Consider the following 27,539-nt stretch of genomic DNA (forward strand, 5'->3'; position numbering starts at 1 on the left):
GCAGGGCCCCCTCAGTGTCATGGTGACCTGGGAGGACAAACACGACCTCTCCAAGTGTCCCCCTGGCTCCCTCCCTCTCCACGATGCCACGTGGTGTGGAACATCCCTTTGGTCCCCTGGGGTGCCCCGTCCTGGCTGTGCCTCCTCCACCCCTCCTGGCACCCCCAGCCCCTCCCCAGCGTGGCAGCAGGAAAGGCCTTGGCTCTGTGCAAGCCCAGCAAGAACCAAACCATCTCTGGGATCATCCCCAGGTTCAGCACAAACACAACCACAGCCCCACACCAGCCATGGGCAGAAAATTAACTCCACCCCAGCCCAAACCAGCTGAATTCACTCCTTTGAGTCAGCTTTCCTCTCATTTACAAATGTTTTGTAAAAACCTCTTGCAAATTTTCCCTTTGCTGAAGCAGTGAATTAACCAGCAGTATTTTCCATTTCATGACAGAACAAGCTCATTTCTTGGAGCTGCAGACATTTAAAAACAAACCACCTATGGGGAGTTCATAATACTGGGAAGTGTGGCAAGGTACAAGCTGAACTTTATCAAGATGATGGTAATTTGGTTTTTCAAGCACTACCTTCAGAGGAAAACTGATGGTGTCAGGAAAAGAAGGTCACTACCATCAACCAGTCAAATATTTAAACTTGGATCACAACTAAGCTCATGCCAGCAGTATTTATATTTTAATTAAGACAGCAATGGATCTGCTTATGTGCAACATCATGTATGCAACTCAAAAACTACACAGCAGTTACTATTTTCTTATATGTATCATTAATGTTTTCTGTGATAATGAGGTCTAAAGACTAACTAAAAAGAAGAAAAAAAATACTATTTTCATAAATAAATTTTGCTCAAAAGGGATTTAGTTGCAACTTCTTGGGCATCTTCAAACAGAATGTGACCTGTGCATTTTCACATTGTTTATGTGACTGAACATCATCTCCACACACACAAATCCTGTCGGTCTTCCAAAGTAAAGCCACAGCCAAAAGGCCCAAAATTATGTAAACAACCTCCAGCAGGAGGCTGAAAATCTGACTCTGTATTCCCTCTGTAACTCACATGACAGAATTGAAGCTGTCAAAGAGATTCAGAAAATTGACATTTTAATTGCCATTGTTACTTAGACATAAGCAGAAGGCTTTCCCATAACAGTAATGAGGTTACCAAGCTGACTATCACCCCAAACAGCACAAGTTATAACATCTACTCTGCAAAGGAATAGTGAAGAGTAATACTTGAGCTTTATACATCATTTGCAGGTTCTGCACTGCCTGAGTGAAGATAAAACATCCATTCCCTCAAAAATGGAAAACCAGCACTGTGACTGTGAAAGCAAGGAGTGAAGTTAATTACAATAGCACATCAGAGGCTGAGGTAACAAGCATAAGCACCACTCAGTCCTGTGATCTTCCAAATGCACAAAGAGCACCAACATTTTTCAGAAACAGAAGGCAGATCTCAGTGCTGAAGGTGCTGAGCTCTAAAGTTTTGTTTGGACCCACCCAGCCACCTTAGTTAAGACAACACACAAGGACCACCATGCTTTGGCATCAACAAATTCACAGAATCAATAAATCAATTCCATGTGCAGAAAACTTAGTTGGAAATTCCTAGCAGCTTTGCAGGAAATCATTCTGCAAGCAAAAGAAAGAAGGAAGCCTCCTTTTCTTTGCTTTTGTGTCCTTTCATACCCTGAGTTTCTGCAGCCACCAGCACATGGCAGAGCCAGCCCAGAGCCATGTGGGTGCTGTGCTGTCCACACAACTGCTCTCTAACAGCTCAGAAAACAAGCAGGGGTTCTTTAATCCACCAGCCAAGCTTTCACAAGTTTTATAAGAATTTTATTACCTTGGACAGTTCTGTTTTTCACACTGTACAATGGTTTCAGTGGCACTGGGAAGAGCAATACATGGATGGATGGAATAAGTCTCACTAAAGTCTCAGAGAAACAGGCTAAAAATGCATTCTCTTCTCCATGGCACGTGGGATCAGCTCCAGCCTGCAGCCTGGGAGTGTGTATTATCCAGTTATATCCCACTCAAATCTTCATTTCCAGCCCAGTATAACCCTGATATAAATCCCAGTGGCAGAGCTGAAGGTTTCCCATTTCATCAGCCTTTCTTCTTACCAAGAGATGGAAACCACAGTGCAGGAAATTCAGACTCCTCAGTCTGTAGGCAACAAATGAGGCTGCAAATGGAGCCCTGAGGTTCTCCCTGCACAGTTATCAGAGACAGGCCCTCCTAAAGAGCTCCAGCTGTGCTTTGGAGTCTCCATTAACTGCCTGGGGATTCTGGGGTCTTAATTCCAGGCACATGGTTAGAGTCATATCATACAAACCCTCTGCAATATGTATTGCTTAAAACCAGCAATCAATATTTTTCAATGTTTTGGGTTAATTCAGACACCACAAGGAGTGTTTCCTTAGTATTTAAACAGCTGTACCAACAGTTAAATGCTAAATATACATATATTAGTGTTTCCTTATTCTGCAGGACAGGGAGATACCATTATCTTCTTTTCCTGAGCAGCAGAAGTAATTTTATCCCTTTTCTTTCCTTGAAGAAGCTGACTGTTACACCTATTTATGCAAAAGAAATAGGAGATTTTCTGGTTCAGGAACATGGCCTGGAAATTAACAGGCACAATGTATCCCAGTTTTCACTATAATACTGTTTATCAAACCATTTTAATCACTTATAATCACTTTTTTCAGCTGCTGGGCTTTTAAAAGCTGAACTTGGGTGGCATCTCCCCTCAGTGATGCTTTAATCATCACAAGCATCAAATTGTGTCTAAAACTTGTCTCATTTCATCACACTATCAAACAGTTCAGCAGATGCTTTCAGAATCAATGAAAAAACATTGAAATGGTTTCCTGCACACATCAGAATCTGTTAACAACAGTTGTTGAAAGGAGTGTAAATCTTTCCTAATTTCTGCATAAGGGGAAAGCTCATTCCCCCACAAAATAAAATACCTCACCATAAAAAATTATCCAATTACTTACACAACTTTTTCACATCCTTTTAATCCCTGCCTGTTCAATAAAACAAATAAGACATTTGTTGGTTTATTACACCACCAGTGCACAATTCATTTTTATGACACAGCCACAATAAATAACAAATGAAACAGCCAAAGCTCATGGTCTCCAGTGAAACAGGATTTGGAACTTAATTACATGCAGTCCACATTTTGCAAAGGATGTAGACTCAGTTCCAAATTTAGCAAAATGTGACCAGGAAATAAGTGTCTGGAATTTAACCACAGTGCTTGTTTGACCCTTTTCCATCTGGAAACCTCCTATTTGCCAAACATCATTTCAGCTTGTAAGTGTTAAAGCTTCTCCTCTACTCCTCTGTGAAGAATTAACTGCTCCACAAACACACCTTTTTAGGATCTTACTGGTCTGATTTACACTTACTTTAGCTACTCAAGACTTTATTCTCTCTGGGTGAAGTTTCCAAAGACTTTTAATATCCATGTGAAACAAAAAAAGTCAGGTTTTCATGCTTTAAATACAGGGAGGCAGCTCAAAAGAAATGTGAGAGGAGATGATTTCCTTGGAATGGAGTTCCTCCCTGTCTTCTCTACCAACTCATCAACTGTTCTTTTAGCTCTACAGACAGTCCCAGCTCCTCCATCCAGATGCTCTCTGCCCTTACACACATTAAGGACACTGAGAGAAGAGTTTTTGTTTAATTTGGCTGAAATTCTTTTAGTCTTTTCAAGAGGGTTCATTCCAAACTACCTGAATTTACCCATAAGCAGGAGACTGAATGAACTCAGGCTGGGCTCAAACTGTCCTACAGAGCCCAGGCAGCATCTGGGACAGAGTGACACACTTGTTTTGAACTGCTCTGAGTTTAAAGGTTTAACACATTAGAAACTTAAGATTTCTGATCACCTTATCCAAAACAGTAATACTTGCAGAGAGACACAGATCATATTTTCACCTCATAGCCTGAGTCTGTAGCTCAGTCTGTGGACACTGTGCTCATTGCACAGCATGTTATTAACAGTAAAAACAATGGAACAGAAAGTCTCATGGGCTTCATGTTAAATAACTAATAGGAGTGTTTAAATACTGTAAATGTACTGCAGGAAACATTCAAACTGTGTCCTTCTACTGTCCTATACTGGCAATTTTCATGTGGTAATATATTAAGGGTTTCTTAGATTGAGATGTATTTCCTTAGAATGACAGACTCTTGCTGTAAACTGACCCAGTCAATATTCTTTTCTTAAATTACATCCTAATGATGAGACTGTCCAGAGAGAACATTATTTTAAAGGATACATTTGGTTTTTTTCACCCACCTCTTGAACTACCTACCTTGGAAAAACAGATTTACTGTGGAGAAGGAATCTTCAAGACAAACAAAAATTTCCTGAAATTCCATGACAAATTACCTTGGACAATAGTTACTAAAGTATTAAATTTTTTTGGATACACTGGCCTGAAAAGCTCTGTGAAGCTGCTGCTTCAGAGACACAGATTCAGTTACAGTAAAACCTACAATTAATACAGTTTGTGCAAAAGAGAATGAATCTCATTTCCCACTGTGGAACAGGACTCGGAAGTATTTTATTCTCTTTCTGGTAATTAGTAAAAGGATTTTCATGTCCTGAGGACTAACAAAACTCATCTAGTGCACACTGAGAAGCCAAGTGATGAACCCTGGCAAGGCAGGAACCAGAGGTAAAGAGTATGAACTAAAATGTTTGTTTTCTACGTTTGAAAAAGCAAATCCATGTGTGTTTGCACTCACTGACAGGACGTACCTCATGCAATAACAATATTGCTGCTATTATATAATAAAATTGCCTCATAATAGACAGTTATTAAAATAATCAATCCAACTAGCAATTAAATCTCAAAATGACAGAGCATTGCCTGTAATTACAACACACTTCCACCCACGTTAGGCAGAGCAGCCCAACTATCCTAATACAGCAGTTAGTCTTTATTAATTGTGTCTTAATGAGGAGTCCTAGGACAGATTCAGCATAGAAATTCAGAGTATAATCAAGTGGTACATCATCCTAAATTAGCCTACAATGAACAGTAACTGCCAAATGATGAGGTCAAGAGTGAGCTGCCCATAGTGGCAGGTGATGTGTCCCAGTTATTTGCCAAACCAAATGTCACTGCTCTACACTAAACCAACACAGTGCTGTAAAAATATCGCCCCAGCAATAACCAAGATGTCACTTCAATAAAACAGGATAACATTTCTGCCTTATCACTCTGACTACAAGTTACAGAAGCTGCATCAGAAAATGGAAAGTGAGCTTTGTTTCCTATTGACAACCACGTCCTCTCCAGGGGAAAGTGCTGGGCATTGTCCACACCCCAAAGGGGGGGTTTCCTCACAACTTGTGGGCAGCAGTTTGTTGTGCTTTGGGTGGTACCATCCCCAGCCCTGCAGGAAACAGCAGATGCCCCTTTGCCAAGGAAGAGCCCAGGGCAGGCACTGGGAGGGAGGGAGGCTGAGAGACACTTGGGCTCATTTAGAAGCCAGAACCTGCCTTGTCCAAGCTGACATGGAGCTCAGGAGGGCCTGAATGGCTCCCACAGGACAAGCTGCAGCCTCAAGGCAGCAACACCACAGCATCTCTGACTTGGCTTTAGAAAGCTAAGCCAGGGTTTTCCTTTCCACACCATGCCCAGGGAACACACAGAGAAATATGTCCTGCAAAGATGGTGAAAGGAATACCCATGAAGGATCTGGTTTTTGCAGCAAATAACTAAAAGCTTAGAAGTGACTTTTGCCATCAAAAGAAATTTTAGATGCAGGGTGGAATCACAGGTTATTTAATTTCCTCCTTTCTCTTCAAATCTGCAGTTCCCTGCTCTAACTCTGATTTTCTACTCTTCTAGAGCTTGAAAAATAAGATGTAACAAATGTATTCAGTAGAATTAGACACTTCAGATGCACAAACAAGACACATTGGATGTATTTGGCTTCAATTAGATACAGAAGAGTTAATAGTATATGTAGTGCTGACTGGTATTATCTGGAGTAAAGGTTGGAGAAGGTAAACAGACAATGTTATGACTCTTGAGAGCCAAATTTGGAATTTTTTTCAGTTAAGTTAGGCACAAAATGACCTAAGATTGGAGTCTCAGTTGCCTTATGCAGGCACTGCTTATCTCTATTTGACCACTATCACTAACAAGAGATTGGAACTGGCTGGAGTCACTGGCCCAAATAAAAGAATTACTTTTCAAAGATTAAAGAAGCCATTAACATGGATTGCCTTTGCCCCAGCAGAACAGAGCAATGCAATCTGTGCAGTGCTGGAGCTCTCAAGGACAAATAAAATCAGACTGACACCCAAGCAGAGCAGCAGAGACCTGGGAATGTTGAGTGCAGTGCCCAGAGACTTCCAAGGACTTCTGAAGTGACAATGGATCCAAGGGAAGAGTTCCATAAGCAACACTTGGACACAGCTTTTTTCTCCATGATCAAAGGGGATACTTGGACAAGGCTCAGCAACAATCCCAAAGGTTTTACTCACACCATTCTTGATGCTCAACAGCTTAAATATAAACCAGTACCCACAGAGGAGGGAGGAGCTTTGAAAAAATTTGTGCATCAGCTGTAGAGAAAACTGAGGAGCTCAGCAACAGCTCAGGAGCCTTAAGATAGTTTGGGACATCAAGTACCACTTCTGAAAGGAAGAGACAAAGAATCTATGTTCAAGCAGAGACAGACATAGAACTTTTGGTCAAGAAGAGACCTTTGGCAGTCAGAGACAAAGAAATGCAAAGAGCAAAACAAAAAAATCCCCCAAAAACAACACAGGAAAAGAATAAAATTCATTTTTGAAAGTAGGAGACAAAGATTTGTGAATTCTAACTTTGCTTTTTCCTTAACTTTATCCACAACCAATCCAGCCTGCTTTGTGAATTTGGTCTGAAGGTTTGCTTGTAAGGAAACATTCTTGAAAAGATATTGCATTTGCTTTAGTTTAAATTTATTCTGAATTAATTCAGAAGTCTCATATTTGTAGAAGTCCAAGTGCTCAGGCCCCTCTGAGTGCAGTGTGTGGGAAACCTCTGCCCAGAAGCTCGACCTGGTGCATCCTTACCAGGCACTGGGAAGGTGTGTGAGAACTGAGATAACAGGAAAGTGGGAGCCTAGAAAAATCTGATGAAATGAAGAGAACAAAGAAGGGAGCACCTGAGTGTCAAGACAATGAGGCAGACAGAATTATAATCCTGAGGAGTGGGGAGAAGGGCAGTGCATCTGTAGTAAACTGTGCTTGGTCAGTCACTCTTGCTGTTGGAAAAGTTGTTTACAGGGAATTTCAACCCCCAGGTTAAGTTCAAGATTAGAAACGAATGGAATCCATGAAATGATGATACTGAGGCAGATATAGTTTCTATGTTGCACTGCCATGGACTGGCAGAAGTCCTGCTGGGACTCCTTCCCAATCCCAGTGAGCAACAACAGGGAACTTACATTTGCAGTAATTAAAATTAATCTCTCCTCGCATTCCTAAGCACTGAACTTTCCTTTCAAAACATTATTAGGCTTAAAAACAGTGTAAAAAATAAATGAAAAAGGACCAGGCTCCAAGATGAGAAGGGGAGAACATGGCACCTCACACGGGCAGCACTGCTGCACTTCTGACTGTCACAGGGCAATTCAGGGCTAACAGAGTAACAACATCCCAGAACAGTTACAGCTTCCAGAGTCACAGATATCACAGGAATCTTCTATCTCTGTGCAAGGCTGTTGGAACACATTGGTCAGTGTAGCAAAAGCACCAGACAGAGGGGAAATTTAACAGTGCAAGGCCTCGAGGCTGTGGCTCCCACAATGGCAAGCACAGAACAACATCCTGGCCATAACTCCCTGTAGGTCAAAGTTAGTCAATGCCAGAACACAAAACCTTCATTCAGTTCTAATGTGCACAGGTATTATAATACAATCTTTAATGATATCCTCAATCTGGTATTTTCCTTCATTTTAGGCTTTGATTTTAAACATTCTGCAGAATTGGCAGGGCTCACTAAATCAGCATTTTTTTCAAATGTTCAGGTGAACACAACCATGCAAGTGTGGCCCCACAATTTGACTGGAAGCTTTGGAACCTCTGTGAGGAAGTTCAGGGCTCTTTTCTTCTATGCTCATCTGTTCAGTACATACATGTCTCAAAAACACATCAATGAGCTTCGTTAAGAATGTGCCAGAAAGGACTGCAATTATACTGTTTTAAAAGCATAGTCAAGGAAGACAGATTAGTTTGGAAAACATTATTAATTTTGAGTACCTGCATTTTAGAGGGTTTTTAGCAATTCAAAATGACAAATATAGTTCCCAAGTACTTAAATTTAGTGTCATGTTCATTACAGATACTGTGGTGCCAAATCAAAACTCCAGACCACAGTTACTTTTCTTGTGTACATGGTAGAGAGTAATTATTTTCAGCTCTGTGTAGTTTGCTGCTTTAATTTGCTGAAGGTCCCCTCCAGCACTTCTGTGGATCTCAGGTGGCAGGAGAGGAAAGAGCAGTAGGGAAGGATGTCTCACCCCAGCACTGCTGCCAAGGAGGTGGAATGTGTGATGTGCTCCCAGGGAGGAGAGACTTTGGTGGGAAAAGTTTGGTTTAAGCCATGTATTCAGCATCACTGGGAAATTCTATAGCACAAGCAGGGACAAAATCTGACTTACCATGATAGGTTCTACTTGCAGAAATCCCCCTTCTCTCCTGCATGCCCTAACTCATTTTGGTGAAGCAAACGGGGCAGGCATCCAGGCTGGTGAACCCACCTTCTCCCTGGGGAATGGGCAGAGAAAGCAGCATGTGAATGGCCATTCCCAGCAGCTGAGAGCAGCTCAACACCTGTCACTAAACTGTTCTGCCCAAGGCTCTGACTCTGGGGAGCTCCCATTTCAGTCTCCAGTGGGTTATAGAATCATAGAATCAGTTGGGTTGGAAAAGACCTCCGAGATCATCGAGTCCAACCCTTGGTCCAACTCCAGTCCCTTTACCAGATCATGGCACTCAGTGCCACGGCCAAGCTCAGTTGAAAAACCTCCAGGGATGGGGAATCCACCCCCTCTCTGGGCAGCCCATTCCAATGCCTGAGCACTCTCTCTGCAAAGAAATTTTTTCTGATCTCCAACTTGAATTTCCCCTGGCAGAGCTTGAGCCCATCGTGCCCCCTTGTCCTATTGCTGAGTGCCTGGGAGAAGAGACCAACCCCCACCTGGCCAGAACTTCCCTTCAGGCAGTTCCAGACAGTGCTGAGGTCACCTCTGAGCCTCCTCTTCTCCAGACTAAACCATGTTATCACACAATGAACTGCTCATTCACACACAGGCCAAGGGCTGAGCCCCAAACAGAGCTCCTGCTGCAGCAAGTTCCCAGGGCAATGGGATGGATGTTCAGGAACTCCCACAGCATCCAAGCTTTAGGAAGCACAGAGAAAGGTTCATTTAGTGAGGGCCACTGCATCTCCCATCAGCTCAGCTCTGTGTTGCCACAGGTAGCCTGGTAATAACTTTAGTTGGTTTCTTTGTTTGGCTACACTTAGTTGTTGTCAACCAGAAAACCAACCAAAATTTTCATTTTCTTCACCACCAGAATTTCAAAACAACTAAATGGCAGCTGCTGATTTGGGGGTTGGAGGGGCTGTTTGGAGCTACTCACAGGAATGAGGTAGGGAGGCCCCTTTTTCAGGCTCTAATATCTTTGTCTGTTTAGGAAGGGCAGGAGGCAACTGGCCAGCTGATTTACTTCTGATTTTGGAGCTCGGCAGTACCATGTGCCTGTGAGGATGGAGACAAGACCAGAACATGTTTTAATGTTTTACTCCAAAAATGACGTTGTGAACTCCTGCTCTGCATCCCTCTGTCATACCCAATACCCCCCTTGACCCTGGAACACTCATCAGTATCACTGTTATGGAAAAAGAATTTCTTCCTTTCCTGCAGCTTTGACCATTCCCAAGATTGTCTGCACTGACTCAAAGCTGATGCTAAACCCCAGAAGGCCTTAAAAGGTGGATTCCTCCTCCTTCTTTGTGCCACCAAGAGTAAGAAAGGCTAAATTATTTGCCTTCTAGTTACACATGATTAAATTAACCTGACTGTTCTGTGCTGTCAGAACTGGAGGCAGCTGCTCCCATCAAGCCTCTGGAAACAGCACTGAGGAATAAATACAGCACCATAAAACTTGGGTTTATCTCCCCACCACTGCATTGAAGGAACTCATTTTTTAACCTTATCAAAGAATTAGCTCCTTTTTTTTTCTCTAGCCATTGAAAGCTCACAATTTGTAATTAAATGACTCCTAAGGGGCTCTTTAAAGATAAAAACTGAGTGGATTTAGGTTGAACTCCAAAGGCTGATCTTGCCTATGCATCTGCCTGTGCACTTGCATTAAAACACCTCAGAAATTCAGAACCAGAGGAACTCCAATAATGAGAAAATACTTTGGAAAAAAAATGGTTACATTTTATACTTCCAGTGCCTGTCTTGAGAAACTCATACCACCTGTGTTGAACATCATGAAGAAAATGGCTTTTGTTTTTAAATATTGATGTGTCTGATTTCACCTCTTAACTCAAAAAATGTTCATTTTGTTGCCTTACTTTCTTTCAAGTTCTAAGTTTCAGGGAATAAAAACTATGCCACATTTCTTCACATGCAAAAGCCCCAAAGACATGATTGAAATTTTAAGGTCTTTCTTTTCCTATGTAAACCAGTTATAGGATTTGCAAATTCCTTTGTGAAATTTTCCCCTCTTATAGCCAGAATATTGAAGCAAAAGCCACATAAAAAGACCAAATAAAGGTTACCTGGAAGCTAAAACACAAATCTGGGAAAGAGTATTTAGTGTGGTGGGCCCTGGCTTTTTGTTAGCATGTGAATTCACTGTTTGCTTACAAACTCTCATGAACTGTGCTGTGCCCTGTACCACAGACATTCAAGTCAAATTCTAAGTTTTTCTTCTCTCTCATGTTAATATTTGATGTTAGTAGTGATGGTAAAGTACAAACTTCTTTGTGAACAATACAAAGCCAGCAAGTGCATTTCAAAATAATTATCATTTGGCTTAACAGATGAAAGAGTTTTTTAGAAGCAGATTTTCATTGATTTTGTCCTGAGTTTGGCAGAGTTGAAACCCACACAAATCCAGTTTTACTGACCCCATCAGACTGTTCATACAAGAGCAAACACACATGACAAGGTGGGTCTGAGATCTTCTGGAACACACAGGACAAACCCCTAATTTCAGTGAGGCCCAAGAAACTTTTCCAGGAGCTTCTCCTATTAAATATCCTCTAAAAATTGTGAGCTCTGTAACTAAGCAAACACCCCCAAATCTCAGGGAAAGGTAATCAATAAATCTCATCTTTAAACAATGTTAACAGTAACTGACTTTTACCTGTGGATTCTCTTTTTTCTTTTTTTTTTTTCACTAGTTTGAAAATTTTCATATTAAAATGTGTTTCAGTTTAAAATACATGTATAAAAATATATGTCTATATTTGCATATATCTATATATATAAAAATCTGCCTTGCTTGTTCATTGTCATTTCCCATGAGCCTCTCAGACTTTGGTACAAGACAGATCTTGAACTGCTGCCTAATGATGGTTGTTTTCACTAATCAAAGTTTCTAATCACAACTCCTCTATCATGCTCCATTCCAGGCAAAGTTAGTCCTTTTACTCATCTCAAAGCATGTTGTTCATTCATTCCTTCTGCCATTCCCAGGCAGAAAGATGAATGACTTTTATTTGAAATCTATCTTCTTAATTTCTGATGGTTTCCAATTCACTCATCTTTCATAAATTTCTGAGGAAAAGCTATTTTAAAATTTTATACACGTGCAAAACCCCCACAACAGTAAGGGATCAAAGCTACACTGTCTCTGAAAAGCAGCAGCAAAACAACTTCATGGGCTGCATGAGGAAACCCCACTGCCTGAGAGCTGGACAAACAGCAGCAATTAAGTGGAGTGCACTGCTGCAAACAGAAGCACCTTCCTCTAAAAGAATACCAAGAAATTCAGGTTACTCTTTTACACTCTACACCCAGTTTGTTGACTTCACAGGAAAAACACAGCCATGGTTTCACCCTTCAAAAACATCTTCAACAACTTCACAGGGACAGCTTCGCCTTTACAAATCATAAAAGCAATTTCACTTCTAAAAGAAAAATACTTTATTAACTGTACAACATACCTCTGGATACAAAACCTGACAAGCTCTGAAGCCCACTAAAGAAGAGTGGTACAAGATCATACTTCCAAGTGCCTGATCAGGTGTGATAGGACCTCTCTGGTCACTACTGGATGACAAAATATAACCCAAAACCAGAGCACAGAGTATATGTGGATGTCTAAAGGCTCACAGTGCAAAGTGTGATTTCCTACTGATTTTAGCTTCATCTGATAAGATCTATTTTCCTTTAAATCCTATTTCACCCAGTGAAGCTATTTTCCAGTTGTCACTCTCCTGATAATGAAAAAAAAAACAACCCAACCCAAACCAAAAAACCACCACCACCAAAAATACCTCAAAAAAACAAACAAAAAAACCCCAAACCCAAACCCAACAAAAATGAAGCTTGAGTTGGAGGTTGGTGAGAGCTTCCTGTAAGAACTGAGAACCTGCCACTGCTTTATGCAATCATGGCACCCCTGTTTGTCCCCACTCAGAAACTCAGGACCGAGGGAGGAGGAAGGTGGCCCAAAGCCTGCCCTGTCCCCATGGCACGGCTGAGCCATGGCAGGGGCACTGGGCTGAGCCCAGGGACAGACTCTGTGTCCTCCTGTGCTGCCTCCCAGGGTGAGGGGTGGCAAGGCAAGAGAGCAGAGCCAAAACACCAGAACATGCAAAGCCTGGGCTTAGCTAAGTGATTAGCTCTGCATCGTGAAATGCCAGCAGAGCAAACCTCACCTCTGGACAAGGGAAGGCAATTCAGGAAAAAGAAAAATGACTAAGGGAAATTCTGCCTGTGATTTAATGAGCTGTGAGGGGGAGGGAATATTTTGAACCACAGGCAATAACTCTCCTATCACTCAAAATAGGTATCTACAGCTCAGATGTCAATGAGGGTTTTCCACAAAAACAATTACTCAAAATCTCTTGTTAGAGGAAGAATGAAACCATCTCTCTTTGTTTTTCAGAGATGCTCTAAGTGGAAAACATGATGATTATATGATGAGCTGTCACTGGGCTCCAACCCACTCAGTTCTATTAGTGCTTGCTCCAGCTCCTCTCACATTCACTCAGCTCCTCACCTTGCAGATTCATTAAATGCAGAAATTCTCCAAAGCCCCTTATGACACAGGGCAACCCTTGCCCTCAGAGCCCAAGCTGATTTGATCCCTTTTAGCTTTATGGCAATTTAGGACTGAATTGTGAAAGAGAGTAGGACCCCTGTTTCCTCCATATCATTTGGATTCCTGCACCACACTCTTTTTTCTCTGCCCTTCCTTTTGCTTTCTAGAAGACTGAGGTTAGAGGGTACAGTGCACCATTTGCATATCAAAAGCAGCAGCACTTTACATAAAAATGAAAAGCAAGCACTTTTCTGGTTTCTGTGACTAAGAGCTCAAGATTTCCTTCCTCTGAATCTGTAACTTCAAATTCAGGTGTTACTCAGTTCATCAAGACTGGCTCAGTTAATTATCTTTAAAGTGAAGAAGCTCCCCCACTAACCAGGGTTACCTGATATGTATTTGCCAGAGACATTTTCTTCCCAGACACTCTTCTGGAGCAGTTAAAGACCTCACTGTCTTACCTGAAAGAACACAAGAAAAACATGCAATCAAGTTCAAGGATCATAAAGAAGCAATTCTGATGTTTCACAAGTTACATGAAACTTGTCTGGGGGCTGAGTGGCACTGCCTCATTTACTGGGGTAATTTGGTGTCTGTTTTCAGCTGGTCATTGTGGTCTCAGGTGGGTCAGATTTTGTAATTAAAACAAGCAGGTGACTCCCTGCTCCACCTGACTCAACCCAACAAGAGGACATAAGGACAACACACTGTTCCAGGTTGCTGTAACTCCATGCTGAGGTGGGAGCCTTGCTCTGAGTTTCTCCAGGGAGGTGCCTTTTCTGCAGCAAAATGTCCAACCCTGGAGTGAACAACGTGCACATGAGCTGTTAGTGCAGGACAGGGAGCACACCATGGACTGTCAGCTCACTTGGGACCTTTGCCAGGCTCCAGGAGATGCAGCATCACTGCACCCCTTCTGCTCAGCAGGAGGCAGAAGTGATCCATGAAGTCCAACGTGCGCAAGCACTCGCTGAATTCAACCATCACACCTCAGCTTTACACCCTCAAGACATCAGATCAACCACCAGGAACCTAAACCCAACATCCACCCCCCAGAGAGCACACAGGCAAATGAACACATAAATACCCAGTTCTGTTCCTGAGAAAGGCCCTTGGCAGGGTCTGTAGCCCAGTGCTTGGCATGCCCCAGATGGGGAGGCTGGAGGTCCAAGCTCTCACACTCTTGTGTGGCACAGCAACTGGTCATCTCTGTGTTGTTCCTCTACCCCTTGCACTGATGGCCATGGAAGTCAGGTAGGTAAGTGCAAAAAGGCTTTAAAAGGGGTAAGAGGAAGATTCAACCACGTCCCTTCTCCCCCATAATATGACTGTGATATGTGACATCAATTTTAATGAGTTCCCTGCCTAGAAATGTACCTGGCCACCCACACAGCAGACAGAGCAGTGAGGTGGGAACAGCAGAATGAGTGACTCAGAAATACCAGCTGTTTCCCACAGTGTCTCACTCCTCCCAACACCAACAGCAGTGGGTGGTGTTCGAGCTGTCCTTGACCCTGCCAAATCCCTCCTCAGCTACTTCCCACCATTAGAAATGCTGATGTCTTTCCATGAATGCATTACCAATTTCATGAGGAAGATTCATGTGCTTCAGGTGGTTTAAAAGAAGAACAGGTGGCAGACAATTCTTATGCCCAGGAGAATCATGCTGTGAGCACACAGTCCTTTGACCTGTGCCAGTCCATCAAGTGAATTTATCATTCACAGCTCCTAAAGCCCTTCTTAGATCCTCAGAGATATCTGATGTATTTCCCTTTACATCTTCAATTAGAGTCAGATCATTTAAAGAAATTGCACTGGATCAGAAACAAGTATTTTAAATCAGTCAGTTTCTACAAACTTCCTTCCATTTTCCATTTATTTTTTACTTAATAAAGCACACAGTGCAATGACAAGTTGGAAATCAGAAAAAACTTCTTTGCAGAGAGAGTGCTCAGGGATTGGAATGGGCTGCCCAGAGAGGGGGTGGATTCCCCATCCCTGGAGGTTTTTCAGCTGAGCTTGGCCGTGGCACTGAGTGCCATGATCTGGTAAAGGGACTGGAGTTGGACCAAGGGTTGGACTCGATGATCTCGGAGGTCTTTTCCAACCCAATCCATTCTATGGTTCTATGACAAGCTCTTCAGATACAACACAGAAGTGTTTATGAGTATATTGCTATTTGCATAGGAATCAATGTCCTTCCACTTCCCTTTGAAAATAAATGTTACCAAATCTCAGACACATTTCTGTGCTAATGCTCTGTGACTCCAATGAAGCCAGTCATGGCACTGCCATGTTATTACACAGGAACAGAATAGTGGCTGCAGAGAAGACAATACTGCCATCACTCCCTGAAAGCCTTACAGGATTGCCACTCATCTGCAATTATGTGTCCTGTTATTGCACTTTGAGTGGTAAAAGGGAGAATCTCCTACAATTGGAAGCTGGCCTTGGCTGTTGAAGTCTTACACAGTTATCTCTTTAATGGTTGCCAAAGCAGACACTGAATTTGCTACTTATTTGGAGAACACTACACCCATCTTTCTATAAAGCCTTGTTTTTATGTGTTCTAGATCTGTGCTGATTCTTCAGGACACTGAAAACCCAATTCCACACACATCAGGAACTTGGGTTCCCCACAGACTGACTGGACTTGTTTGGTTTGGAAACAAGAGTGAGAAAAACAGCCACGTTTTCCTACTCTCTGTCAAAGTCTACACCAAACCCAAAGGAAGGAAAAGGAGCTTTCTATCAGACTTCATAAAGTGGTAAAAGGCACACAGAACATAAGTACTGACAGCTGGCAAAGGCCAGGGTGGTCTGGAGTAGCTGTGCCAGGTTCAGGGGGCAATCACATTCAGACCAAGGCTGACTGGATACACACACGGGCATTTTCCCCAGCTCTGTTTCTTGTGAAGCATGAAGAAGAAACTTGAAACTCCCAATGTCAACAGCATATACAAACACCTTAAAAAAATCACAGTTCAGCTGTCAAAACCCTCTGTTATGCCCCATCTTCAGTGTAATCCTGCCTTTCTGCCTGCCTGATGCATTCAGAGGTTGTTGCTGGAGTCACTTCCTCTTGTCTGTCCTATTTAATTAATGTAATTCAAGAGAATAAAATAAACTATTTCTGCCATAGCAGGAAGGCACATAGTGAACTGTGGAATACCAAATCTACCAATTCACTTTATTCAGTGGATACAAATTTTACCCATAGTACTTCTCTGTAACTGTCTGACACCAAAACAGAACAAATAATTCAGTGATCACACCTGCACCCGGAACAGTCTGTCTTGTTCAGGACTGAGGTCATCCAGAGAGGGGAGTTTGCAGTGCAGCTGCTGCACTTTACATAAACACAGAGCTGCCATGGAAATTGGAATGCTTGCTTCTCACCCCTTCTCCTTTCTTCTTCTTCTTTTTTAATACATTTTTTCCATATATTTTGGAAAACTGAATTTTGTGGGCAGCTGTGTGTTTTTTCTTTTCTAATTTGAGAATGAGATACATCACAAAATTATTTCCTATTGTAAACAACAGAGCTGTCTGATGATTTTAGTATGGTATTAAAAGAAGGTTCTTAACTATTTTTACAGCATGAGGAATGGAAATTTTAACTGCCTAACTGTACTTTTTTGAAAGCAGGCAAACCAGAATTTTGAAGGAGAAATGCCCAGCAATTCAGGTTAAGAGAGCCAAACTGATGTTTCATGCTTACACACTTTCAGTGGTAAAATGACCCAGCATGCATTCACTTCTCCAGAAATGACCCTCCTCCTCCACATCTGTCATTATGCTCAATAAATAACTTACCAGAAGGGAATAGTTCCAGTCATTTCTCATGTGCTAAATCCACATCCTCTTCCCAACACTCTTAATGGTTCACTTTTATTAAGAGCATTACTCAGTATACACCTGTTCAGTGCTTCCCAAAACCACACTGGAAACATTTCTCAGACTGTGCTGGTCAAGTCTCAGTGTCCAGGATAACCCAAGTTATGTTGATAGCTACTATTTAACAGAGACAGTCAGAAAACTCTGCAACACAAATATATGTTCAGTAAACCCCAAGATAATTTAACTATAGTATCTCTGTGTTCATGTTTCATCAACCTACATCAAAACAGATTCAGGGTCTCAGTTTGCAAATAGCTCTGCAAGGGTGCATGTTTTTTTATCCATGTTCTCACTTGTAGGTGTTTTAACTGAGCCAAAGTCCCCCCACTGAAGCAACCTGGGAATCCCACTTCAGTAAACATTCTTAGTGGGACCCATTCAAATTCTCATATACCCTGGCAGGATAAGCAGGAAATTCAGTAACAAAATAAAGGAAACATATTTGCACATTTCAATGCATTAATATAATGCAGGACTTCCATTCTTCTCTATTCAAGTTCCTGTGTATATGTAAAAGAGGATGAAGAAGTAAAACTTTCCATTTCAAACGATGGATTGTGCTACAAAACAGCATCAAGAGAGGAAAATGTGTCTGCCAGTCCAGCTGAATGTCATCTAGCAACTGTTATAGAGGGTACTTACTGGAATGAGTGGCACAATCACCATTTCTTCAATTACAAAGAATCCTCTCTGAAGCCAAAAAAGGCAACGTGGTTGTTTTGCACTTTTACTGAGTGTGCCTGCATTACATCAGTGTTTGCATCAAAGCTGGTAGTGCAAAGAGGGAAGCAAAGCCAAATTGATGAACTGATGTAATCAAGCCCAGCATCTCTCTGGGGTTTTTTTGTTCCTGTGGCCACAATGACATCAGCCTACTCTGCCTATTCAGTGGTGGAGGGCACTGACAGTTCCTCACCTCTGCTCACACACTTCTCCATTCTTTTCCTTCTCCCTTAATGTGTCACGATGCACAAGAGGAGGACTCCACTTTCTGAAGTCCCATTTCAGTGGGTCACAAAACACCACTTAGCTCACATTTCCTGCTCTCAATGTTTCCAGCTATCACAAACACCAAAACTTGCCTTAAGGAAGTGGAAACGAATTTAACTGAGGGTAAAGTGGGACAAAATTTACACACTGGAACCCCCACCATTCCAGTACCAGCTGTACTTTAGTGTGGCAGATACTCCTCCATGCCCAGAGGTGACCTGGAAGGCGTAGGGAGCTGTTTGCCTGCCCAGCTGGGAGATGCTCAGCTGGCACTGCCCCCATGCAGACACCCACGAGGGGCTCCCAGCACCCAGGTTTGCTCAGCTCCATGGCTGCTTCAAAGGCTCCCACCAACCCAGGCAAGGAAATTTACTTCTCTGGATCAGGTTCTCTGCCTGGAAACCAGAGGGATGATACTAATCTGAAAGAGAACTTCCTGAAGAGAAGTTGATTCACTTTTGGTTGACACAATCCAGCCCTGGGATTCCCCATTTCATTCATGCCCTCACCTGAGACACACCATCCAGGCCAGAATACATTAAGGAGGATGTGTTTGCACATGGCAAACTCTGCAAAGCCCAGGGACACGTGAAGTGTTCCTGAAGCTCCCAGTGCACCCAGAGGACACTCTAAGTCTCCTGCTGAGGCTGCCTTGGGTCTGCTGTGCTGGCCAGCACACACACACACACTGCACAGCAGCTGCTGGCAAAGCTCATCCAAACAGAGGCAAAAATATCCACCAGCAAACCAACAATCTTATTAACCAAACAATCCTCCCATTTCCACTTTCTCCATGTCTTAAACTATTAGGAGACACTAATGAAGAGAAAATAGTCTTAGATACTCAGATCTCTAGATTGTGATTTTTTTTAACCTTTTTCACTGAATTATATCCTTTGCAAGGCAACATTTTGGAACACTTAGACTACAATTAAAGCAACCTTGCCATAGACTGAAAAAAATTAAATGTCATGCTAGACAGTTATGCACATCAGATTATCACAGAGTTCCTGTTACCCAATTCATATATTCTTCAGTTGAAGTCAGATAAATAATTTCCATATTTTCCCAATAAAAAAAATTATTCTCTGTAGCTGAATTGCCTGCTCCAAATCCCCAGAACTGATGATTTTTATCTGCCAACTGTCCTTCCCCTTAGTAAAAAGGAGCACAATCCCCCCACATCTGCTATGATTTTTGAGCAGCTTACCAAGTAATGTGCAAAGAAATGAACAAACATCTGAATAACTGGAAGTCAAATGCATTAGAATAAAGGTATTAGAAATATAAAAAAATACAAGTGTGTTTTTATGGACAGAAAATGTTATGCACATCTTGAAATGTATATAGGTATTATACATTTATAGAATTTATATGTAATCATAGAATCATAGAATGGATTGGGTTGGAAAAGACCTCTGAGATCATCAATCCAACCCTTGGTCCAACTCCAGTCCCTTTACCAGATCATGGCACTCAGTGCCACGGCCAATCTCAGTTGAAAAACCTCCAGGGATGGGGAATCCACCCCCTCTCTGGGCAGCCCATTCCAATCCCTGAGCACTCTCTCTGCAAAGAATTTTTTTCTGATCTCCAACTTCAATTTCCCCTGGCAGAGCTTGAGCCCATCGTGCCCCCTTGTCCTATTGCTGAGTGCCTGGGAGAAGAGACCAACCCCCACCTGGCCAGAACTTCCCTTCAGGCAGTTCCAGACAGTGCTGAGGTCACCTCTGAGCCTCCTCTTCTCCAGGCTGAACACCCCCAGCTCCCTCAGCCTCTCCCCACAGCACTTGTGCTCCAGTCCCTTCTCCAGCCTCGTTGCTCTTCTCTGGCCCCGTTCCAGCCCCTCAATATCCAGCACCTCAATATATATAGGTATATTATATTTATACTGCATCCATGTTATCTACATGTCTGTATATTATGGATATATTTACACAGATATAAATATACCTACTTTCATCTCTAGACAATAAAGATTTCTTAACTCACATGGCTTTTTTTTTTCCATTTGGGAAAAGCTGTCAATTTAAAACACAGAACTTGATATATATCTGCCCTTAACCCTTCTGTAAGCCACACAGTAAGAGCCTAAAGGATTTATTTAATATTCTTCTTCCTTGCAGCTGACAGACATCTGACAACACAGAACTGTAACATTTCATTTCATTTCTCCATAGGCTTATTCCACTGAGCCCCAGATGTTTTAGCAAAAGGAAGAGAAAGATGTCCCACATTTTTAGAGTGGGGGATGGGAAATTTGTTTACAAGAATGTCTCTTGCTTTATTAATTTCTGCAAAAAAAAATATTAAGAGGCATGAAGTTTAAAAACAAATAAAAATATAAGTAGCAAAGCATTCTTGCTGATTACCTTGCTTATATCTTTTTTTTTCCAATGTGTGTGCTAAGGCACCACGTGGGGCAGCAGCCAGTGTGGTATTTTCCAGAGGACATTCCATATTATCCCCCTAAACTTATCAACATATCCATTGGACAGAAAGGAGTCAAACTGCAACAGAAGACATTTGTCCCTTTCTAGTTCCATGCCACATGAATTAAGCAGAATATATATAATGAAATGCAATGAGGAAAGATTATAATAATCCCTAAAATGCATTGCAAGGTAATTATGTTCCATCTCATTGCACAAGCCTTCCAGAAGCTGTGACTTCAGGTCTTTTCTTAACCTGTAATATCTTGACAAACTCTAAAGAAGGTTTTTTTACAGACAGAAAGACAAAGCATCCAGAGGCACTTCTGAAGTGCCTGGGACTGCACCAGGGAAGGCTTTCAAATAACCAGATACAACATCTCCAAACACAGTCACCTGCCTCAGACAGAGCAATGAGCTGCTGTAAAAGGGTCAAAGCAGCCGACAAAACCCTCAGAGAGCTGGTGGAAATACAGATCAAAGTGATGCAGAGCCAGTGAGAGGATATAAACAACTTGTAATTCAAGGAAGCTCCACTTTTCAATGTAACAGCTTGGACAAGAGCAGAAATGTATCAGAAACTAAACTGAGTGTGCTGGTTAGGATTAACTTTAAGGGTAAGTATTTAAGCTCTTTTTGCACTTCTGTTTGCTAAGGGTTGCATTTAGTCTGAAATGCAGAGTGTAAGCAAGACAGCTGGAGAGGGATGAGTTAGGGGCTGTTCAGAAAGAATAAAAAGTGTGATATAAAACTACTATTGCCTGATAACACAGATATTATTATCACAGAATCACAGACTATTCTGAGCTGGAAGGGACCCACAAGGATCATCGAGTCCAACTCTTAAGTCAATGGCCCACACAGGGGATTGAAATTATCATCAAGATTAAAAAAACAGTATCTTTATCCTGACTGCAAGTGACTGAACTCTGCTTGAGAATAAAGTTTTTCTAAAGTTTACTTGGCAAAGTTTTCTAAGCACTACCTTTCACTGAAAGAAAAATAATCTTGCACATTAGTTAGAAGAGTGACCCTTTATGTTGTCAGGTGATGAAGAATCACATATACAGCAACTTAAATATCATGTTTAATACCCTCAGGAAAATATACCATCCTTCCAGAAAAGACAGAGATGTCCCATGGTGATACTGGCAGAGCATCCTTACCTAGGAATAAAACAAAAACGCATCCAGAGTGCACAGAGACCAACATTCAACAGAAATATTGTCCTCCTGTAGAAGCAAAAACCTGTTCAAGTCAAGAATGGAACTGTCTCTGCCTCAAATCTCCAATGGAGCAATTGTGTCACTGACTGGAAGGCCACTGGGCAGAACAGAAAAAACCAGACCTGATTTTAGCAGTCAGAAAATATAATGGGGGTTAGAACTGGAAGTGAATTAAGTTCTAGGCTGGAGACAGCACAGGGCAAAACAGAGTTTCAAGTACTCCAGAGTTACAGTGTTATTATACCAAACTGCATTGCTGTTCTAAGAAACCTTCATATAACAACACATTAGCAGTGCCTGGCAAAATGAGCCTTGAGCTGCCACTGGGTACATCTGTGAGGTAAATTAATTGGAATATTTCCTGCTGAGACACAAACAGACACAGAAAAACCCACCAGAAGAGGAGGATGAGGGGCCTTCTACAGAAGGTGAGAAAACCAAATCTCTGTGTTGCCTTTCACTCTCCCTTTTCAGATACTGATGTCAAACAAAGATGTCAAACAGATGATATGCCAGGGCAGCAACACAGCAGGAAAGGGCTGCCACATCCTAACCTCTGCCTTACAGGTGGGGCATCCTAAGGACTGAACAAAGCTCAGACTTTAAATGGAACAGAAAAGCTTTTAATACACTGTGTGAAACAATAAACTGATTAACACTCGGGCAGATTTCAGGGCACTCTGGAGGTCACCACTGAGATGGCATTTACAAAAGTCATGAAGACCTTCAGCAAAGAGCCAGATGTACCTTGTATAGGACAGTCAGATGTTCCTGATGGTGCTGCTCAGAGCAGACCAAGCATTTCAGAACAAAAAACCAGGAATAGAAATCCCAAACTGAGCTTCTAAAGAATCTGTGGAAGCTTTTCCAGATAAAACAGGTTTCTAGATTAACATGTCCTTTTTTCCATCTCTGAAATCACATCTCTGCAATTACTCATGGAACAGGGTAAAGAAGAATCCTGCCTTGGTCCATCTGCTGCAGTACAGTCCCTTCCCACCCCCAGGATTTCTGCTGAGGTTCTCTGGAAGCTGCTGCACTGGCAGCTGAGATTGGGAAGAAACCTTTCATTGTGTCTTACGTGCCATTTAGAATTTTCCTGAGAGAAAACAAAGCCAGTGTTGAGGTCAGATGGGTGCCAAAGTCTCTGTCTCATGCAAGCTGCATTTATCAGCTATGTGCAAATCCCTCCTCCAGCACATCCATGGAACACTTGATCTGAACACAGGCTGGCAAACCATCCAGGATTTCTGTGCATCTCTGGCTCCAGAGGAACTGTGACTCCAACTGAATGTCCCAGGGCTTGGGCAGAGTCACTCCAGCAATTCCCAGGCAATGATCCAAAGGTCTCCCAAAGTGCCCAGACAAGCAGCAGCCCCACACAACTGCCAGGCACACAAACCCACGGGCTGCCAGGGACAAACCACTGAGGCTGGGCAGGACAGAAAGCCCTGCTTAGGTGGAGGCTGAGCTTCCTCAGCATTGGGCATGCTGGGACTGAACTCAGGAGGGAACTGTCGCTGTAAGGACTTCAAAGTCTTCAGAACACAGATGGAGAAACTGGATACATTATAATGCTACCTTTATTAGGCTTTAATTTACCCCAAAATTAAAGGCTTTTGTGTGTGTTTACTAATGAGCAGAAAATAAACCCACTTTTCCCACGTAGCTTCATCCTCATGCATAAATAATGCAATCCACTCAATATTCTCCAGATCCTTTGGAAATTCTCACTCTAGACAAATGTTTCTTATTGCTGAAGCAGATATTGGCCAATATTCCATGAGTCAGCTCCCTGCTCAGATTATCTCCATCTCCCTTCTAAGAACATTTCTCAACCATAGGAAGGAAATACTTGATGGAGAAGGAGAAAAAACCCTGACATCTTCCATAAGGAATCTGTTGTATAGATCAGCTTATGGGTGTGCATCTGTGTACTGCAGACTGCATGAATACTGTCAGTGGCACAGGAAAAGAAAATTGGGCTTCTATAATTGCATGTTCCATCGGAGACATTGAAAAGAAAGCACAGTTTCAGTTCTGTGATCTGCTTGTAGGGACAAAACAAACATTACAAATAATATTGGACAGAAATACTGAACCACCGACTCCCTCTGCTGAGCCCTGACTAGAGGGGTGTTATTTTAGCAACAAACACTGAAGAGATGTCTGGGGAGAAAATTAATTACACTGCAGTCAGTTCTTCTCTAGAATATATGGCTGTGTCCGGATGACCTGGAAGAAATTTAAAATCTAACCTGAAATAAGATTTTTGTTGCATTTGTTTCAATACTCACAGACTTCCAGCAGAAAAGCTGTCTAAGCAAGGCCTTCAGAATCCAGAATACACCTTCCTTGTTTTATCTACATTTAGCATCTCAGTTTGCTTTCCTAAAGCAAATGAAGGTTTTCAAATTATTCCCAAACACAAAACCAGCAGCAAACTGCAGACATTTGTCTCTGAATGAAGAGAGAGAGCACAGAGTACTAACAGGATTTGTGCCCAGAGAAGGCCAGGGTTTGCTCCATGGTAATCCTGTCCCCCAGGGACTGGCCCAAATGCACAGCACTTGGAGCCAAAGAGAACAGCTTGCAGACTCAACCCCTACCTGAGCAGAGCCTCTCCTGACCTTGCAGGCACTTGGCAGGCCCAGCTGAGGGCTGGGAGCACTCCCACCCCAAAATGCTGCAGTGCTGCCTGGCTTGGACAGGGCATGGAGAGCAAGTTCCTGAGACCTGCCCATCAGACAATCCAAAATGCAGCTGGGCTGCTTGTAAACACCTCAGATTTCCTGGGGAAGAGTCCTGCAGGAGTAAGGCTTTCACAATGATCACTTGAGCTAGTTTAGAGAACCAGACAGTCAGAATAATGTGGATATTTTACATATATCCACATATAAAGTAATAAATTATCTACGTTTTTATATTATTTTCTCCAATTTTCTGTCTAGATTCCTTAAATTCAGTTTAAAACAACATTTAGTTATGGCAACATATTTAAGGGCTAATAAATTCTCAAATGAAGAAAAGGTCAAAAGATCTTTAGCAACTCCAGGAGCACCTGATGCTGTTCTGTGAACCAGAACACCATCACCATCTACTCTCTGCTGCTCAGAGTTAAGTGGAATTTTCCCCTCTTATTGTGTCTGTGCAGTGTGCCAGGGGACAGATGGCAGCAAGGTACAAAACACAGAGAGAACACAGATCAGCTGCAACCACAGCAAACTTGGATATTTTTCCATTGTACTCAGATTCATGTCAAGAATTCAGGGACAAACCATGAGCTCTTGGCAAAAGGAAGTGTATTTAGAAGGCTGTATAAATAAAGCCAGTATGTATTAGTATATTTCCATGTACTTTTATAAATTAATTTTTTAATGCACAGAAGGGGAAAGGATTTTTCTTCTTTCTTTGGTTTTCTTCAATTGCAGCCATACTTGGCCAGGCTGAAAAAGGAAGGTGGTAAAACATATTTATACAGTGCTATGCACACATAAAGAAGAGAGGAAAAAGGGCCAACAATTCCTAGAGATGAATGGAACAAAAGCCTCTACCAGGTCCTGCAAGAGGATTACAGTGGCACAGGCTTTTATTCACATGGACCCTCTTGAAGGACAGACCTTATGATTTACACGGGGGTCTGTGTTGGGCCCAGTCCTGTTTAACATCTTTATTGATGATTTAGATGTGGGGATTGAGTCCATCATCAGCAAATTTGCTGATGACACCAAGTTGGGAGGGAGTGTCGACCTGCTGGAAGGCAGGAGGACTCTGCAGAGGGATGTGGAGAGACTGGAGAGATGGGCTGATTGCAATGGGATGAAGTTCAATAAGGCCAAGTGCAGGTCCTGCCTTTGGCCACCCCAACCCCCTGCAGCGCTCCAGGCTGGGCACAGAGTGGCTGGAGAGCAGCCAGGCAGAGGGACCTGGGGGGACTGAGGGACAGGAAGCTCAACAGGAGCCAACACTGTGCCCAGGTGGCCAAGAAGGCCAATGGGATCCTGGCCTGGATCCAAACTAGCGTGGCCAGCAGGCCCAGGGCAGTGACCCTTCCCCTGGACTCTGCCTTGGGGAGGCCACACCTTGAGTGTTGTGTTCAGTTCTGGGCCCCTCAGTTGAGGCAAGAGATTGAGGGGCTGGAGCGGGGCCAGAGAAGAGCAACGAGGCTGGAGAAGGGACTGGAGCACAAGTGCTGTGGGGAGAGGCTGAGGGAGCTGGGGGTGTTTAGCCTGGAGAAGAGGAGGCTCAGAGGTGACCTCAGCACTGTCTGGAACTGCCTGAAGGGAAGTTCTGGCCAGGTGGGGATTGGTCTCTTCTCCCAGGCACTCAGCAATAGGACAAGGGGGCACGATGGGCTCAAGCTCTGCCAGGGGAAATTGAAGTTGGAGAGCAGAAAAAACTTCTTTGCAGAGAGAGTGCTCAGGCATTGGAATGGGCTGCCCAGAGAGGGGAGATTTTTAAACGTAGATTGGCCGTGGCACTGAGTGCCATGATCTGGTAAAGGGTCTGGAGTTGGACCAAGGGTTGGACTTTGATGATCTTGGAGGTCTTTTCCAACCCAATCCATTCTATGTTTCTATGAAGTACAAACTCATGACACAAGAGAGTTCCTCTGTAAAGAGCATCCACCACCTTCCTCGTCACCCACTTAGGCACATGATGACCACACTGAGAAAGCTTTGGGCTAAATATTTTCATTAAATGCAATGGCCACAGGAATACTAAACTTCTAGGAAACAGTGAAAGTGGGTTTTTTCAGTTGTCAAGATTCATAATGCAAAAAATCAGAAATAGGGAACTGCATTCAATCCATTCTAAAAACTTGGTCAAATCATTCCTTTCTTAACCTGAACTAACAAGGAATTGTTATTTTGAAATTTCACTGAATGTAAGCCAGAGAAATTACAGTTACAGCTGGAATTGTACTAAAAATAAACTGAACTATTTATTGCTCCTTCAGCACTCGGTACTGATAAAAAAAAGTAACTGAAAGGTGTTTACTGCTATTGGGGGGTTTCTCCTCCTCTTTCACTGCATTTTGCTTAAAAATGGGTAGTTTCTCTTATTTGTTAGAATGCAAAAATGTAATTGTTTGAGAAAAATTATTAATAGAAGGGGCATGATAGTTTTGTGATGAAGGAGAAAAATTGGATGCTTTCAAAAACCACAGTTGCAACAAATTTTGTCCTGAATACATCATCATTTTAAAAGTTACTATTTTATCCTCATAAATTTGAGAGTGATATTTAAGCCATTCAAAGAAGTAATTTAGAGGACAGTAGTGTAATTTAGGGACTCTGATTGTCTGGCTCCTGTACAAGACAAGCCAAAGACATTAATTCTGTCATCAAGCCCATGCCTTTGATTGCAATGGAGTTAAATTCAGTTGGTGGTCACAAGTCACAAGTGGTGTCTCCCAGGGCTCAGCTTTGGGGCCAGTCTTGTTTCATACATTTAACAATGGCCTGGCCCAGGGGATGAATGAACTCAGTTTGCAAACACCACCAAGGTGGGTGGAATGTTGATGTGCTGGAGGGCAGGAAGGCTCTGCAGAGGGACCTGCACAGGCTGCATTCATGGGCTGAGAACTGTGTGAGGTTCCAAAAGGCCCGTGCTGGGTCCTGCCCTTGGGTTACAGCAGTGCCCTGCAGCACTAAAAGCTGAGGG

The 27,539-nt window shown here is 42.5% G+C and overlaps 1 protein-coding gene across 6 annotated transcripts in view; it reads right to left on the reverse strand.

Moving 5' to 3' along the window:
- The window catches only part of OTUD7A (OTU deubiquitinase 7A), a 177,035-nt gene that overhangs the window by 77,033 nt on the left and 72,463 nt on the right, over positions 1 to 27,539 (reverse strand). For 5 of the 6 annotated variants that reach the window (XM_071567986.1, XM_071567987.1, XM_071567988.1 and 2 more), the window contains exons 2-4: positions 13,713 to 13,785; positions 9,680 to 9,798; positions 8,698 to 8,803 (exon numbers count right to left, since the gene is read on the reverse strand). The gene's annotated coding sequence lies outside the window, so the exon portion shown is untranslated. The remainder of the gene's footprint in view (positions 1 to 8,697; positions 8,804 to 9,679; positions 9,799 to 13,712; positions 13,786 to 27,539) is intronic. The other variant, XM_071567989.1, reaches the window with a different exon arrangement.

The sequence above is a fragment of the Pithys albifrons genome, chromosome 13, assembly GCF_047495875.1.
Source record: "Pithys albifrons albifrons isolate INPA30051 chromosome 13, PitAlb_v1, whole genome shotgun sequence".
NCBI classification, from domain to species: domain Eukaryota; kingdom Metazoa; phylum Chordata; class Aves; order Passeriformes; family Thamnophilidae; genus Pithys; species Pithys albifrons.